The sequence below is a fragment of the Marmota flaviventris genome, chromosome 12, assembly GCF_047511675.1.
Source record: "Marmota flaviventris isolate mMarFla1 chromosome 12, mMarFla1.hap1, whole genome shotgun sequence".
In the NCBI taxonomy this organism is placed as follows: Eukaryota; Metazoa; Chordata; class Mammalia; order Rodentia; family Sciuridae; genus Marmota; species Marmota flaviventris.
The window spans coordinates 84,869,424-84,884,012 of NC_092509.1; the positions used below are offsets into that span (position 1 = coordinate 84,869,424).

At 35.6% G+C, this 14,589-nt stretch overlaps 1 non-coding gene across 1 annotated transcript; it reads right to left on the minus strand.

Moving 5' to 3' along the window:
- Positions 1–1,532: 1,532 nt before the first annotated feature.
- Positions 1,533–1,600, minus strand: Trnae-cuc (transfer RNA glutamic acid (anticodon CUC)). The gene has a single exon. It is a non-coding gene; the product is annotated as a tRNA-Glu (tRNA).
- Between the last annotated feature and the right edge of the window lie 12,989 nt (positions 1,601–14,589).

A 14,589-nucleotide genomic window follows, 5' to 3' on the forward strand; every position in this document is an offset into this window, starting at 1 on the left:
AGTCCCTCTGCACTTTACCCCTTCTGTCCTAAGCCCATCATTTGATAAGAACCACTCTGTTCATTGAAACTCCAGTTTCCTTCTATCTCATGACATTTATTCACAATAGTGTAGTGGGTAGGCTTTGTGACCTGCTCACTTCATTGAGCATGATGCTATTGAAATTAATCAATGATGTATATACCAGTAACTTGATTTTTCAATTTTGAGAATTATATAATCAGACTTTACAGTACGGTAGGATGAGCATAGCCTCTTATGTAGTTTTTGAAGAACTAAAAGAGAGTTCAGAGTCTCCAAATAAAAAGAAGTAATAAATGTATGAGGAGGCAGAAATGCTAATTACTACGATTTGATTATTTCAGAGTATAGGTACATGTTGAATTATCACATTATATACATATGTACAATTATTGAGTCAAATCAATTTAAAAGAAAAACAAAATTGTAAACACATTTGCTAATTCCAGTATGATTTTAGCTTGTTCTATTGTTCTGCATTTAAAAAAATCTTAATGTGTGTTACTTTGAGTGTGTGGGGGAGTCCAAGTAGATTTGAGAGTAAAACAAAAGCTGAGCCTCTTTCATATAAACAACTGCTTTGTGAACTGCCTTGAACACTATTCACAAAACCTTATTCTTAACATTACATATTTTATTCAGTCTATAGATAACTGTTAATTATCACATACAATTTTCAAAATAAAATAAATGTTTTCCCAAATGTAAGTTGACATTTTATTTAAATATTAAGGGCTTAATGGCTCCTCTTTTTTTGAAATATTTGAGAATTTCTCATTGAAAAACATAACATCAAAAAGTTCAGGTGACTTCAAGATGAAAATGTCTTTATTATTGAATATTTATGATATATTCAGATGCTAATTTTAAAATTCAAATTTATTACATTTAATTTCAGAATTTTTAAGGAACAATCTTGTTTATAAGAATCATTTAAAAAATAAGAGAGAGCTGGGGCTGTGGCTCAGCGGTAGAGCATTCCCCTCACATGTGCAGGGCCCTGGGTTCAGTCCTCAGCACCACATAAAGATAAATGGGTGAAATAAAGGTTTTGTGTCCAACTACAACTAGAAAATAAATATTTTTTTTTAAAAGACATGCTATTAAAAAAAATAAAAAGTAAGAGAAAAACCTGGTAGAAAAGCATATTCCTAACATCAATACAGTGTTGTGTGATCTTTGCTGGACATTAAGAGCTTCTGTAATTAACAGGGCTGCACGAGTTAAGATAACAAACCAAGCCAACTGCTCATTTTTTTTTTTTTTTTAGTATCTCAAAGTAAGTTTTTTTTGTGTGTGTATGTGTTTCTTGTTTTTTTTAAAGCTAAGCATTATTTGTTGCTAGTTATAACCACTATTAAATATATAGACTTAATTATAAATGCTACACCTATATTCTGAATTGCAGTGTTGTTCTTGATGTCTAATAGACATTGGTCTTCTTTGGCCTTCATTCTCTGAAACTTCCCAGATGCTTTGAAAATCATTGATGATGACTCTTTTCTTTTCTTTTTTTCTGCTGGGGATTGAACCCAGGGCCTTGTGCATGAGAGGCAAGCACTCTACCAACTGAGCTATATCCCCAGCCCTGATTCATTTCTTTTTCTATCCTTTCCTCTTTTTTTTTTCTTTCTAACTCTCCTTCCTTCATTCTTTTATTTTCTTTTATTTGTTTTTTTATACCCCATATTGGCATCTCTGAGATCACACTACCCTTCTTTTTTTTAGTTGTAGATGAACACAATACTTTTATTTAATTTATTTATTTTTATGTGGTGATGAGGATGGAACCCAGTGTCACACACATGACAGACAAACACTCTGCCACTGAGCCACAACCCCAACCCCCAACACTACCACTCTTTTACTGTCATCTTTTTGGTCTCTTTTCTCTGTGTCTTTTACTGTATCCATTCTTTAAAAAATATTTTTATTGGTGTATTATAGCTATACTTAATGTTGGGGTTCATTATGACACCATCAGAAATCATGGAGTATAATTTTCTCCACACCAGTCTTCAGTACTTCCTCTTTCCCTCTTCTCCTCCAGCCTTTGTTCCTCTTTCTATAATCTACTGGCTTTCCTTCTATTTATTTATGATTTTCCTTAAATTGGTGATTTATACATAAACATAAAGGTAAAATTCACTGTGGCCTGTTCATACAGGTACAGAGCATAACTTGATCCTTTTATTCTGCAGTTACTCCATTTTTCTGTCCCTCCTTCTTCCTCCTTTATCCCTTCCTCTGCTGTTCTCCCTTGTATTTTTTTCCTCTATATTTTGCTCTACCTTCCCTCTATGAATAAAAAAAAAAAAAAAAAAAATTTGCATTTTGACTTTCTGAGCCTGGCTTATTTCATTTAGCATAATGTTCTCCAATTCTATCCATTTTCATGGAAATGACATAATTTCATTCTTCTATATGGCTGAGTAAAACTCCATTGTTAATACCTACCACATTATCTCTATTCACTCATTCATCTGTTGGCTGGACCCAGATCTGGTTCCAAAACTTAGCTATTGTGTATTGTGTTATTCTAAACATTGATGTGCCTTCATCATTATAGTATGTGGATTTTAGTTCTTTGGGATAAATACCAAGGAGTGGGATAGTTCATAGGATAATTCCTTTCCTAGTCTTTTGAGGAACCTTCATACTGCTTTCCAAAGTGGTTGTACTAATTGGAAGTCCTATCAACAATGGATGAGTGTATTTTTCCCGCACATCCGCTGCAGCACTCATAATTATTTGTAGTCTTGATAATTGCCATTCTAATTGGAATGAGGTGAATGTCAATGTAGCTTTGATTTGCATTTCCCTGGTTGCTAGGGATGTTGAACATTTTTTCACATTTGTTGCCTATTTATATGTCTTCTTTTGAGAAGTGTCTGTTCATTCTTTTGCCCATTTGGTGATTAAGTTATTAGTTTTCTACTGTTAAATTTTGATTTCCTTATATTTGTAGATGTTAATCTCCTGTTGGAGGAATTGCGGAAAGAGACTCTGTATAAACTTTCTTGATATTTGTTTCTTTTGCTACACTTTTTAAATTTTTGTAGTCCAATGTATTGGTTCTTGGTTTTATTTCTTGAGCTTTAGGGGCCTTATTAAGGAAGTTGGTTCCTGCACCAATATGTCAGAGTTTTGAGGCTATATTTTCTTTTAGCATTTTTTGAGTTTCTGGTCTAATTTCTAGGTGTTTTATCCATGTTGAGTTGGACTTTTTTACAGGGTGAGTGATAGAGATTTAGTTTCATTTATATATATATATATAGATAGATATAGATAGATACCCAGCACTCCCAGGACCATATGTTAAAAAGGCAATCTTTTTTCCAACTGCTTCTTGGCACATTGGTGAGTTATCAAGAGATTATAGTTATGTGGTTCTCTGTGTCTTTTCTTCTATTCCATTTTTCATCATGTCTATTTTGATGCCAATACCATGCTGTTTTTTATTAATATAGCTCTATAATATAATTTGATGTCAATTACTTTGATGTCTTCAGTATCAATATTCTTGCTCAGAATAGCTTCAGTTCTTCTGAGTCTTATATTTTTCCAAATGTATTTTAGGACTCTTTTTTCTAGTTCTGTGAAGAATGCCATTGTTATGTTGATGGGGAATTGCATTGAATCTATATAGTGCTTTTAATAGTATGGTTATTTTGAAAATATTAATTCTTCCTATCCAAGAACATGGGAAGTCTTTACACTTTCTAGGGTTTTCTTTCTTTCTTTTTTCTCAAGTATTCAATAGCTTTCATTTTTGGTGTCTTTCACCTCCTTAGTTAGATTAATTCCCAAGTCATTGGTTTGTTGGTTTGGTTTGGTTTATTGTGAAAGGGATAGTTTTCCTGACTTCTTAAAGATTTCTTATTGGAGCATAGGAAAACTATTGATGTTGATCTTGTGTTTTGCTACTTAACTAAATTTGCTTATTAACTCTAGAAGTTTTCTGGAAGTTTCTTGGGTCTTCTATATATAGAATTATGTCATCAGCAAACAGAGATAATTCAACTTCTTCTTTTCCTATTTGCATGCCTTTAATTTCCTTTGCTTACCTTACTTCTTTGGCTAGAGTTTCAAGAACTATGATGTTGAGTAGGAGTGATGAGAGTGGACATCATTTTCTTACTCCTGATTTTAGAGGAAATGAGTTCAAATTTTTCTCCATTTTGTATGATATTGGCTTTGGGTTTTATATATATATATATAATTTCTATATATATAATCTTTTAAAATGTTAAAATGTTGATGTAAGTTTCTACTATCCCTAATTTCTTCAGCATTTTGGGTGTCCAATTTTGTTGAATGCTTTTCCTGACTCTTTTGAAATGATCATGTGATTCTTGTCCTTACTCTATTTATGTGGTTCGTTACATTTACTGATTTGCATAGTTGAACTAAACTTGCGTTCTTGGCATGAAACCCACTTGATCATCATGTACTGTCTTCTTAATGTGTTTTTTAATGTGGTTTGCCAAAATTTTATTAAGAATTTTTTTATTTATGTTTTTCAGATATATTGTTCTGAATTTTTCTTTCCTTGATATAATTTTGTTTGGTTTTGGAATCAGGGTGATACTGGCTTCATTGAAGTTCCTTTCCATTTCTATTCCATGGAATTATTTTAAAGTGCAGCACTACATATTCTTCAAATGTCTGTTAGAACTCAGCTGAGAATCCATTTGGTCCTGGACTTTTCTTTGTTGGAGGGCTTTTAAATGCTGCTTAAATTACATTGCTTGATACTGATCTGGTTAAGTATACTGTATCTAATAGTTTAATTTGGGCAGGTTATATGAATCTATAAATTTGTCAATATTTTCTAGTTTATTGGAGGATAAATTTTCATAATAATTTCTCATGATCGTCTGGATTTCAGTATTACCTGTGGTCATATCTCCTTTTTTTTTTTAAATCTCTAGTTTTGTTGATTTGTGTCTTCTCCCTTTTGATTAGTTTGGCTACAGTTTTATCAATCTTTTTTATCTTTTCAAAAAATAACACTTTTTTTGCATTGATCCTTCATTTTTTAAAAAATTCTCAATATCATTCATTTTAGCTCTGAATTTAATTATTTCCTGTCTTCTACTAACTTTGAAATTAATTTGTTATTTTTCTATGGGCTTCAGGTATCATATTAGATAATTTACTTGTGATCTATTTTTTAATGGAGGAACTCAATGTTATAATCATTTATCTTAGAACTGCTTTCATACTGCCCCAGAGATTATGATACGATACATTGTAGTTTTGTTCTTATTTGCTTTTAAATTTTTAAAAATTTCTCCCCTGATTTTTTCTATGATCCACTCTTCATTCAAGAATATTATTTAATCTTCAGATATTAAAATTATTCCTATTTTTTGTGTTGTTATTGATTTAAAATTTCATCCCATTATAATCTGCCATTATTTTTCCTAATGTTGTATTCTTAGATTTCAGTCATTCCACAATATCCTATTTTGTTTTTAGGTCTCACCTACCATAATGGCATCTTTTGTTCGTTTTGAACTCATAATTTTCAACTATATTTCTCTAGTACTGAACTTTTATTTGTTATTCTGCTTTTGATTTTTATGCAGAATATTTTCATCTGCATGTTATAGCCTCAAATTAAGTGTATATAATCAATCCATGTTTTACTGTGAATCACATTATTTTCTATTTTCACAATTTATTTTTTTGATATTATTATTAGACATTTTTTAACATAAAATATAACCTTTTTATTCCTTTTTCTTTCTTTTAAAGTCAATATCTAGGTCCTAGGATTTAAGAATATTCTCTTCCCAGTTATTATTATATCTACAAGTATCCCTTTCTTTGTAGCAACACTATATTCACCCTAGCTGAGGTCAGTGTCATTCATTCTTAACTAGTGTAATAGACTCCTTTGTTGTTTTTTTTACACATTAATCCATTATTCACATATTAATTACATTAATCTTTTAAAATCTTTTCTTGTTGTAAATTCATAGTAACAAAATTTAAATGGCATATTAAATATCAAAGTTCAAACAAGAACACTCTACTTACTAGCAAAAGCAAGAAATTGGCTAGTTCTAAGTATTAAAAAAATCAATTATTAAATTAGATTTAGCAAAGGAATAACATGTAATGGAAATAGATTTAGATGTATATGTAGGTAAGTGATGAAAACAAGTTATGATTATGTCAAACAATTTTAAAAATTGATTTATTTAAAGTGGTGCATTATGTTTATATATAATAATAGGATTAATTGTGACATATTTGTTCATGTACATAACATAATTTGTTCAATTTTATTCCTCAATACTTTCCCATTTTCTCCTCTTTTCCCTCCCTCAAAGGCAGTTTGCAGTCTTGGTCTATATAACTAAGTTTTAAAATATGATCAAAGAAGCACAATCAACAAATTAAGGAAGATAGTGAAGAAACATAGGTAAAGAGGTAAGAGGTAAATTATGTCAAGAAACAAACATTTTGCATATTCCAAGAATTTTACTGGTTGACACTATGGTTTATGGAAGCATCATGGAATTATTTTGCAAGTTTTATTTTATGAAAATTTACAATGAGTAGCAACCTATCAGATTAAATATCAAATGTTCAGATTACATATCTGTTTAATTATGAAGTCCTATGGGAGAGACTTTCCATGACAGTCCCACTGAGGAAAACTGTTTATTTCAGGGATCTAATTTCAAACCAATTGCTGATGCATGCATAATGTTGAAAGCCCATGCTGTATTTTACCAGTTTATAAGATTTACTCCCAAATAATTTCTACAAAATTTTCTATTTCCTTTCACAATTTAGCACAGTATCTTCTAAATATGAAAAGCTTGCTGAAAGAGATGTGAATGTTTAAGATAATTATTCTAATATTTTAAATTAATTTATGTACTATCTTCTTGTGATATTTAAATCAATGTCTACTTCAACAAAATCAACCAACCAAGATAAAACATTTTTGTATAGCCAAGCATTCCCTAAATTGGATTATCTCCAAGTGTAATGATTTTCTCTTTAATGTTTTCTATAGATTCATGTTTGTGAAGTTGCTTTGAACTTCATCCATCTAATAAAGTCTTAACTAATGATTCTATTTCAGTGAACTCTTTTTGTTATGAATATAATAAATTATAATTAGTACTTACAGAGACTTAAACAACTGCAAACAACTGAAACTAATTATTTTTATATATTTTAGAAACTTTTTTTTTGATACCAAGGATTGAACTCAGAGGCACTTATCCACTAAGCCACATCCCCAGCCCTATTTTGTATTTTATTTAGAAACAGATTCTCACTGAGTTTCTTAGGACCTCTCTAATTTGCTGAGGCTGGTTTTGAACCCTTGATCAAGCTCTTGCCTTACCTTCCAGAGCCAATATGATTACAGACATGTGACACTGCTCTCTGCTGTTGAGATTTTTTTCTTCTCTGTGTAAAAAGTCTAGCTACAAATTCATCATAACAGGAATATTCTCTTGTATTTCTCTATAATTTGAATAATATTCACTATAATGAGCACCGACTTACAGAGAATATGATTGATACTTTTATGGCTGATAGATTAAAACAAGTTTTTATATGTTATGGATCAATGAATGTTTTGGTGAAAGGTCATTAATATCTGCTTGTTAGGAAATGTTGCATTGTGATGCCCATAGGGCACTATAGCAATAGCATCAGATTGCAAGTAAAGACATTGGAGTGTTAGCTTTAGGTATATAAACTATGAAAATAAACCTCTTTTATTGGCCACAATTTTCTCAGTGAAAAAGTTAAGGATTGTTTACTGATAAAATATTTTATTATGCTGTAAATTGTTTAACCCACAGTCCTTTTAGCTCTCAATTTTTTTGTACTATAAAATCATCTACTTGAATAAAATGACATAACTTTGTCATCATCTAATTAAATAAACTTTTTAATTCCTATGTAAAGAATAATTCTTAACCATATCATTATGTATATACCTATTAAATGAGTACTATATTATTTTTTCACTAATTTTAATTATTTAACATATCAGTATTTGTTTTTTGATATTATTAGACATTTTATTATTTAGAAAAGTATATGGCTTATGTAGGTGCCTGTTAGTGCTTTTGATTGAGATGACCATGATCAGTAAAATTAATAAATGAAACAAGTTCCCTTAGGATTTCCTTAAATCAGCATCTTCAGGAAAGTTGAGGCAAAAATAAATGCTATTGGAGAGATCCAACATGGCGGCCGGCAAGGAAGCAGCACTTTCAGTATCTCCACATTAACCGGATCAGAAACACCCATTAAAACAGCTACATTCTACCTACTGAGGAACTTCTAGCAAAATTCCGCTGAAAGGAGACCTGCCAGGAAGTAGTAAGTTATATTAGAGGTGACAGTTGGCCCCAGACAAGTGAATCTTGGCCGGCCATGCGGGTGCAGAGGTCTAATCCCGCAGCCACCGCCCAACCGGCTCTGCAAGCGGCCCCCGGCGGCCCGGGGCAGTGAGAAGGGTCCCCGCCTGGCCCGGCAGACGGCCCCCGCCATCCTGGCTCTCCTGGCGGCCCCGCACGCTCTGTGATCGGCCACCCCGCCCGACCGGCTCTTAGCCACGAGGCCGCTGCCTACCGGGTTCTACAAGCGGCCCCCGGCGGCCGGCGCGGCGAGAAGGGTCCCCGCCTGGCCTGGCAAACGGCCTGCGCCCTCCTGGCTCTGCAAACGGCCCCGCCCACCCGGCAAACGGGCCCCCCCGCCCTCCCGGCTGTGCTGGCGCCCCGCCCGCGGCCAGCACCCCAGGCTCTGCAGGCGGCCCCCAGCGGCCCTGCACGGGGAGAAGGGTCCCCGCCCGGCAGACGGCCTGTGCCCTCCCAGCTCTGCTAATGGCCCCGCCCCCACAGCGAACGGCCCCGCCCACCCGGCAAACGGCTCCCCCCCTGAGACGACGTGAAGGAAATCTAACCAAGCCTTTATGAAATAGCGAACTGGGAACTAAAACCAGAGATTGGGTCAGACCAGAGACAAGCCAGTTCCACCCCTCCCTTCGGACACTCCAGCAAGGAGGCAGGGGCCTGCCATTGCAGAGAGGGGAAGTCACCAAAGCTCAGCCAAAGAGATTCCTTCCCAGCGGAATCTACTTTAGCAGGTGTGTGACTCCCACCTGCATCAGATACAAACAACCGGGAAACTTCAAAATCTCTCCGTGGGCGTGACTGTAAGGGCCAAAGGACTCTCAACCCCCAACTCCCAATACTGCCAGTGACGTGGGCGTGACTGTAGGGGCGGAGGGAAGCAGAGAAGACTCCCCACCCCCAACTCCCCCAACCGCCAACTGAGAGGGCGTGACAGTAGGGGCGGAGGGAAACAGAGGACACTCCAGACCCCCAACTCCTCCTACCGCCAGCGGAGTGGTCGTGATTGTAGGGGCTGAGGGAAGCAGATGGGATCCTCGACCCCCAACTCCCATTACCACCAGTGGCGACACCAATGGTCTTAGCCGCCAGACTCCGAAGGTGTGCCCACCAAAGGGGTCCGGAAAAATTAAACTATTGACTCCCAGAACACAGCTCCACAGCACTGGGGCTTAGATGAATGACAGAGAGAGTGCTCAGTCATTAGGGAAATAGAGCACCCAGAGGGGCTGAAAGTGTAACCAAATCCTTGGAGAACCTCCTCCGGTGCACAGGACCTGGCTGGCTGGCAGGAGGAAGGGGAGGAGGGGCTGTAGAAGTGAAACGGCTCTGGACCAACAGGATTGAGAGACTCCCAGGAGCCACCTTACAGGGATTGCTGTTGACACATTGAGGGCAAATCTCAGCCCGGAGGGCACAGCTTTGCCTATGGGAAGAGAAGAAAATGGATCTCTAAGACCTAATTTTATTTTATTTTTTCTCTCCCTTTTTCCCTCTTTCTCTCCCCTTCCAGTTTTATTGTTCTTTCCATTCTCCTCTATGCTATCTAACTCCCCCTCCTTCTTTCTTTTCAAGAGCACCTTCCTTCCCCTTTCCCCCAACTTTAATCCCAAGCATTACGTCCTCCATTTCGTGTAACTGTCTAAATGCAAACAGGTGAATGTTTCGAGGCTGGCTATAGTGCTCCTAAATACCTAGCTACTACCAACACCCTGATACAATTGACGGTTAGCATCCCCCTTCAGTAGAGCAATCTTCTAAAGTAGCCAAGACATACTAACCCTTATACCTTCATAGCACCTATCATAAAGTCCTAAGAACAAAAAACAAATCACTATATGCATACAAAATCCGGAAGCCCTTTATAAATTGAATGAATCAGCTCTAAAGTACAATAAAGCCCAACATCTATAGGCATAATCTCCCACCACAAAGGAGAAACAACAGATATAAACAAAGCCAAAACAAATGTATAGGAGAAAGCAGTTACAAAGCAGTCAAACAGAGCTGGAAAGTAACGTGAACAACATGAAAAAACCAGGGAAAAAAGGAGTACAGATAATGCAGGACAACTTAAATCTACAGGAGGACCTAGAAGCATCAGAAACATGGACAGGGAAAGAAATCAAGGCATACCTAACTCAGATGGAACGGAATTTTAGAGAAGACATGAGACAGCAAATCCAAGAATTGAAAGTATATTTTGAAAACCAACTAAACAAACAAATTCAAACTGCAAAGAACGAGCTTTACCAGGAGATAGAGATCTTAAAAAAAAAACCAAACAGTGATTTTAGAAATGCAAGAAACCATAAACCAGATTAAAAATGCTAAGGAGAATATTACAAATAGACTAGATCAAGTAGAAGTCAGAACATCAGATAATGAAGACAAAGTTTATCAACTTGAAAAGAATATAGTCAATACTGAAAAGATGCTTAAATCTCATGAGCAATCTATCCAAGAGATATGGGATCTCATCAAAAAACCAAATTTGAGAGTCATTGGGATAGAAGAAGGCACAGAGATTCAAGCCAAAGGAATGGACAACCTATTGAATGAAATAATCCTAGAAAACTTCCCAGAGATGAAAGATGGAATGGATTGCCAAATCCTGGAAGCCTACAGGACCCCAAACATCCAAAACTGTAATAGGCCAACTCCAAGACATATAATTATGAAGATAGCCAACATACAGAACAAGGAGAGAATATTAAAAGCTACGAGGGAAAGGAGGCAGATTACATTCAGGGGTAAACCAATTAGGTTAATGGCTGATTTTTCATCACAGACTTTGAAAGCGAGAAGATCCTGGAACAATGTATTTCAAACACTGAAAAATAATGGATTCCAACCAAGAATACTGCATCCAGCAAAATTAAGCTTCAGATTTGACAATGAAATTAAAATCTTTCACGATAAACAAAAGCTAAAAGATTTCACAGCCAGAAAACCAGCACTGCAAAGCATTTTGGGCAAAATTCTACAAGAAGAGGAATGGAAAAACAGTGCGCAAAACCAACAGCGGGAGGTATCTCAGTAAAGGGGGAGGAAAACAACCAAAAAGTAAAAACTAGCCAAACTAAAATAAATAAATAAATAAACATGACTGGAAGTACAAATCATATTTCAATTGTAACCTTAAATGTTAATGGACTAAACTCACCAATCAAGAGACACAGGCTGGTAACCTGGATCAAAAAAACAAATCCAACAATATGCTGCCTTCAGGAGACTCATATGATAGGAAAAGACATACACAGGCTGAAGGTGAAAGGTTGGGAAAAATTATACCACTCACATGGCCCTCGGAAGCAAGCAGGAGTGGCCATACTCATATCGAATAAAATCAACTTCAAACCTAAGTTAATCAAAAGGGATGAAGAAGGACACTATATCCTGTTAAAAGGAACTATTCACCAACAAGACATAACAATTATCAATTTATATGCACCAAATAATGGTGCAGCAACGTTCATAAAACAAACTCTCCTCAAGTTCAAGAGTCAAATTGACCACAACACAATAATTATGGGTGACTTCAACACACCGCTCTCGACATTAGACAGATCCTCCAGACAAAAGCTGAATAAAGAAACTATAGAACTCAATGACACAATCAATAACCTAGACTTAACCGACATATATAGAATATATCAACCATCATCAAGTGGATACACGTTCTTCTCAGCAGCACATGGATTGTACTCAAAGATAGATCATATATTATGCCATAGGGCAACTCTTAGTAAATATAAAGGAGTGGAGATAATACCATGCACCATATCTGATCATAATGGAATGAAACTGGAAATCAATGAAAAAAGAAGGAAGGAAAAATCCTGCATTACATGGAAAATAAACAATATGTTACTGAATGATCAATGGGTTACAGAAGACATAAAGGAGGAAATCAAAAAATTCTTAGAGATAAACGACAATTCAGACACAACATACTGGAATCTATGGGACACAATGAAAGCAGTTTTAAGAGGGAAATTCATTTCCTGGAGTTCATTCCTCAAAAAAAGAAAAAACCAACAAATAAACGAACTCACACTACATCTCAAAACCCTAGAAAAGGAAGAGCAAAACAACAGCAAATATAGCAGAAGACAAGAAATAATTAAAATCAGAGCGGAAATCAATGAAATTGAAACAAAAAAAAACCATTGAAAAAATTGATAAAACTAAAAGTTGGTTCTTTGAAAAAATAAATAAGATCGACAGACACTTAGCCATGCTAACGAAGAGAAGAAGAGAGAAAACTCAAATCACTAACATACGGGATGAAAAAGGCAATATCACAACAGACACTACATAAATACAGAAGATAATTAGAAAGTATTTTGAAACCCTATATTCTAATAAAATAGAAGACAGTGAAGACATTGATAAATTTCTTAAGTCATATGAGCTGCCCAGATTGAGTCAGGAAGACACACACAATTTAAACAGACCAATAACAAAGGAAGAAATAGAAGAAGCCATCAAAAGACTACCAACCAAAAAAAGCCCTGGACCAGATGGGTATACAGCGGAGTTTTTCAAAACCTTCAAAGAAGAATTAATACCAATACTTTTCAAGCTATTTCAAGAAATAGAAAAAGAAGGAGCTCTTCCAAATTCATTCTATGAGGCCAACATCACCCTGATCCCAAAACCAGACAAAGACACTTCAAAGAAAGAAAACTACAGACCAATATCTCTAATGAACATAGATGCAAAAATTCTCAATAAAATCCTGGCAAATCGAATACAAAAGCATATCAAAAAAATTGTGCACCATGATCAAGTAGGATTCATCCCTGGGATGCATTTTTGGTTCAATATACGGAAATCAATAAATATTATTCACCACATCAATAGACTTAAAGATAAGAACCATATGATCGTCTCCATAGATGCAGAAAAAGCATTCGACAAAGTACAGCATCCTTTTATGTTCAAAACACTAGAAAAACTGGGGATAACAGGAACTTACCTCAACATTGTAAAAGCTATATATGCTAAGCCTCAGGCTAGCATCATTCTAAATGGAGAAAAACTGAAGGCATTCCCGCTAAAATCTGGAACAAGACAGGGATGCCCTCTCTCACCACTTCTATTTAATTTAGTCCTTGAAATACTAGCCAGAGCAATTAGACAGACAAAAGAAATTAAAGGCATAAAAATAGGAAAAGAAGAACTTAAAATATCACTATTTGCAGACGATATGATCCTATACTTAGAAGACCCAAAAGGGTCTACAAAGAAACTACTAGAACTAATAAATGAATTCAGCAAAGTGGCAGGATATAAAATCAACACGCATAAATCAAAGGCATTCCTGTATATCAGTAACAAAACTTCTGAAATGGAAATGAGGAAAACCACCCCATTCACAATATCCTCAAAAAAAATAAAATACTTGGGAATCATCCTAACAAAAGAGGTGAAAGATTTATACAATGAAAACTACAGAACCCTAAAGAGAGAGATAGAAGAAGATCTTAGAAGATGGAAAAATGTACCCTGTTCATGGATAGGCAGAACCAACATCATCAAAATGTCGATATTACCCAAAGTTCTCTACAGGTTCAACGCAATGCCAATCAAAATCCCAACGGCATTTCTGGTAGAAATAGATAAAGCTATCATGAAATTCATATGGAAAAACAAAAGACCAAGAATAGCAAAAGCAATTCTAAGCAGGAAGTGTGAATCGGGAGGTATAGCGATACCAGATTTCAAACTGTACTACAGAGCAATAGTAACAAAAACAGCATGGTACTGGTACCAAAACAGGCAGGTGGATCAATGGTACAGAATAGAGGACACAGAGACCAATCCACAAAATTACAACTTTCTTATATTTGATAAAGGCGCTAAAAGCATGCAATGGAGAAAGGATAGCATCTTCAACAAATGGTGCTGGGAAAACTGGAAATCCATATGCAACAAAATGAAGCTGAACCCCTTTCTCTCGCCATGCACAAAAGTAAATTCAAAATGGATCAAGGACCTAGATATCAAATCAGAGACTCTGCACCTGATAGAAGAAAAAGTTGGCTCCGATCTACACATTGTGGGGTCGGGCTCCGAATTCCTTAATAGGACGCCCATAGCACAAAAATTAATAACTAGAATCAACAAATGGGACTTACTCAAACTAAAAAGTTTTTTCTCA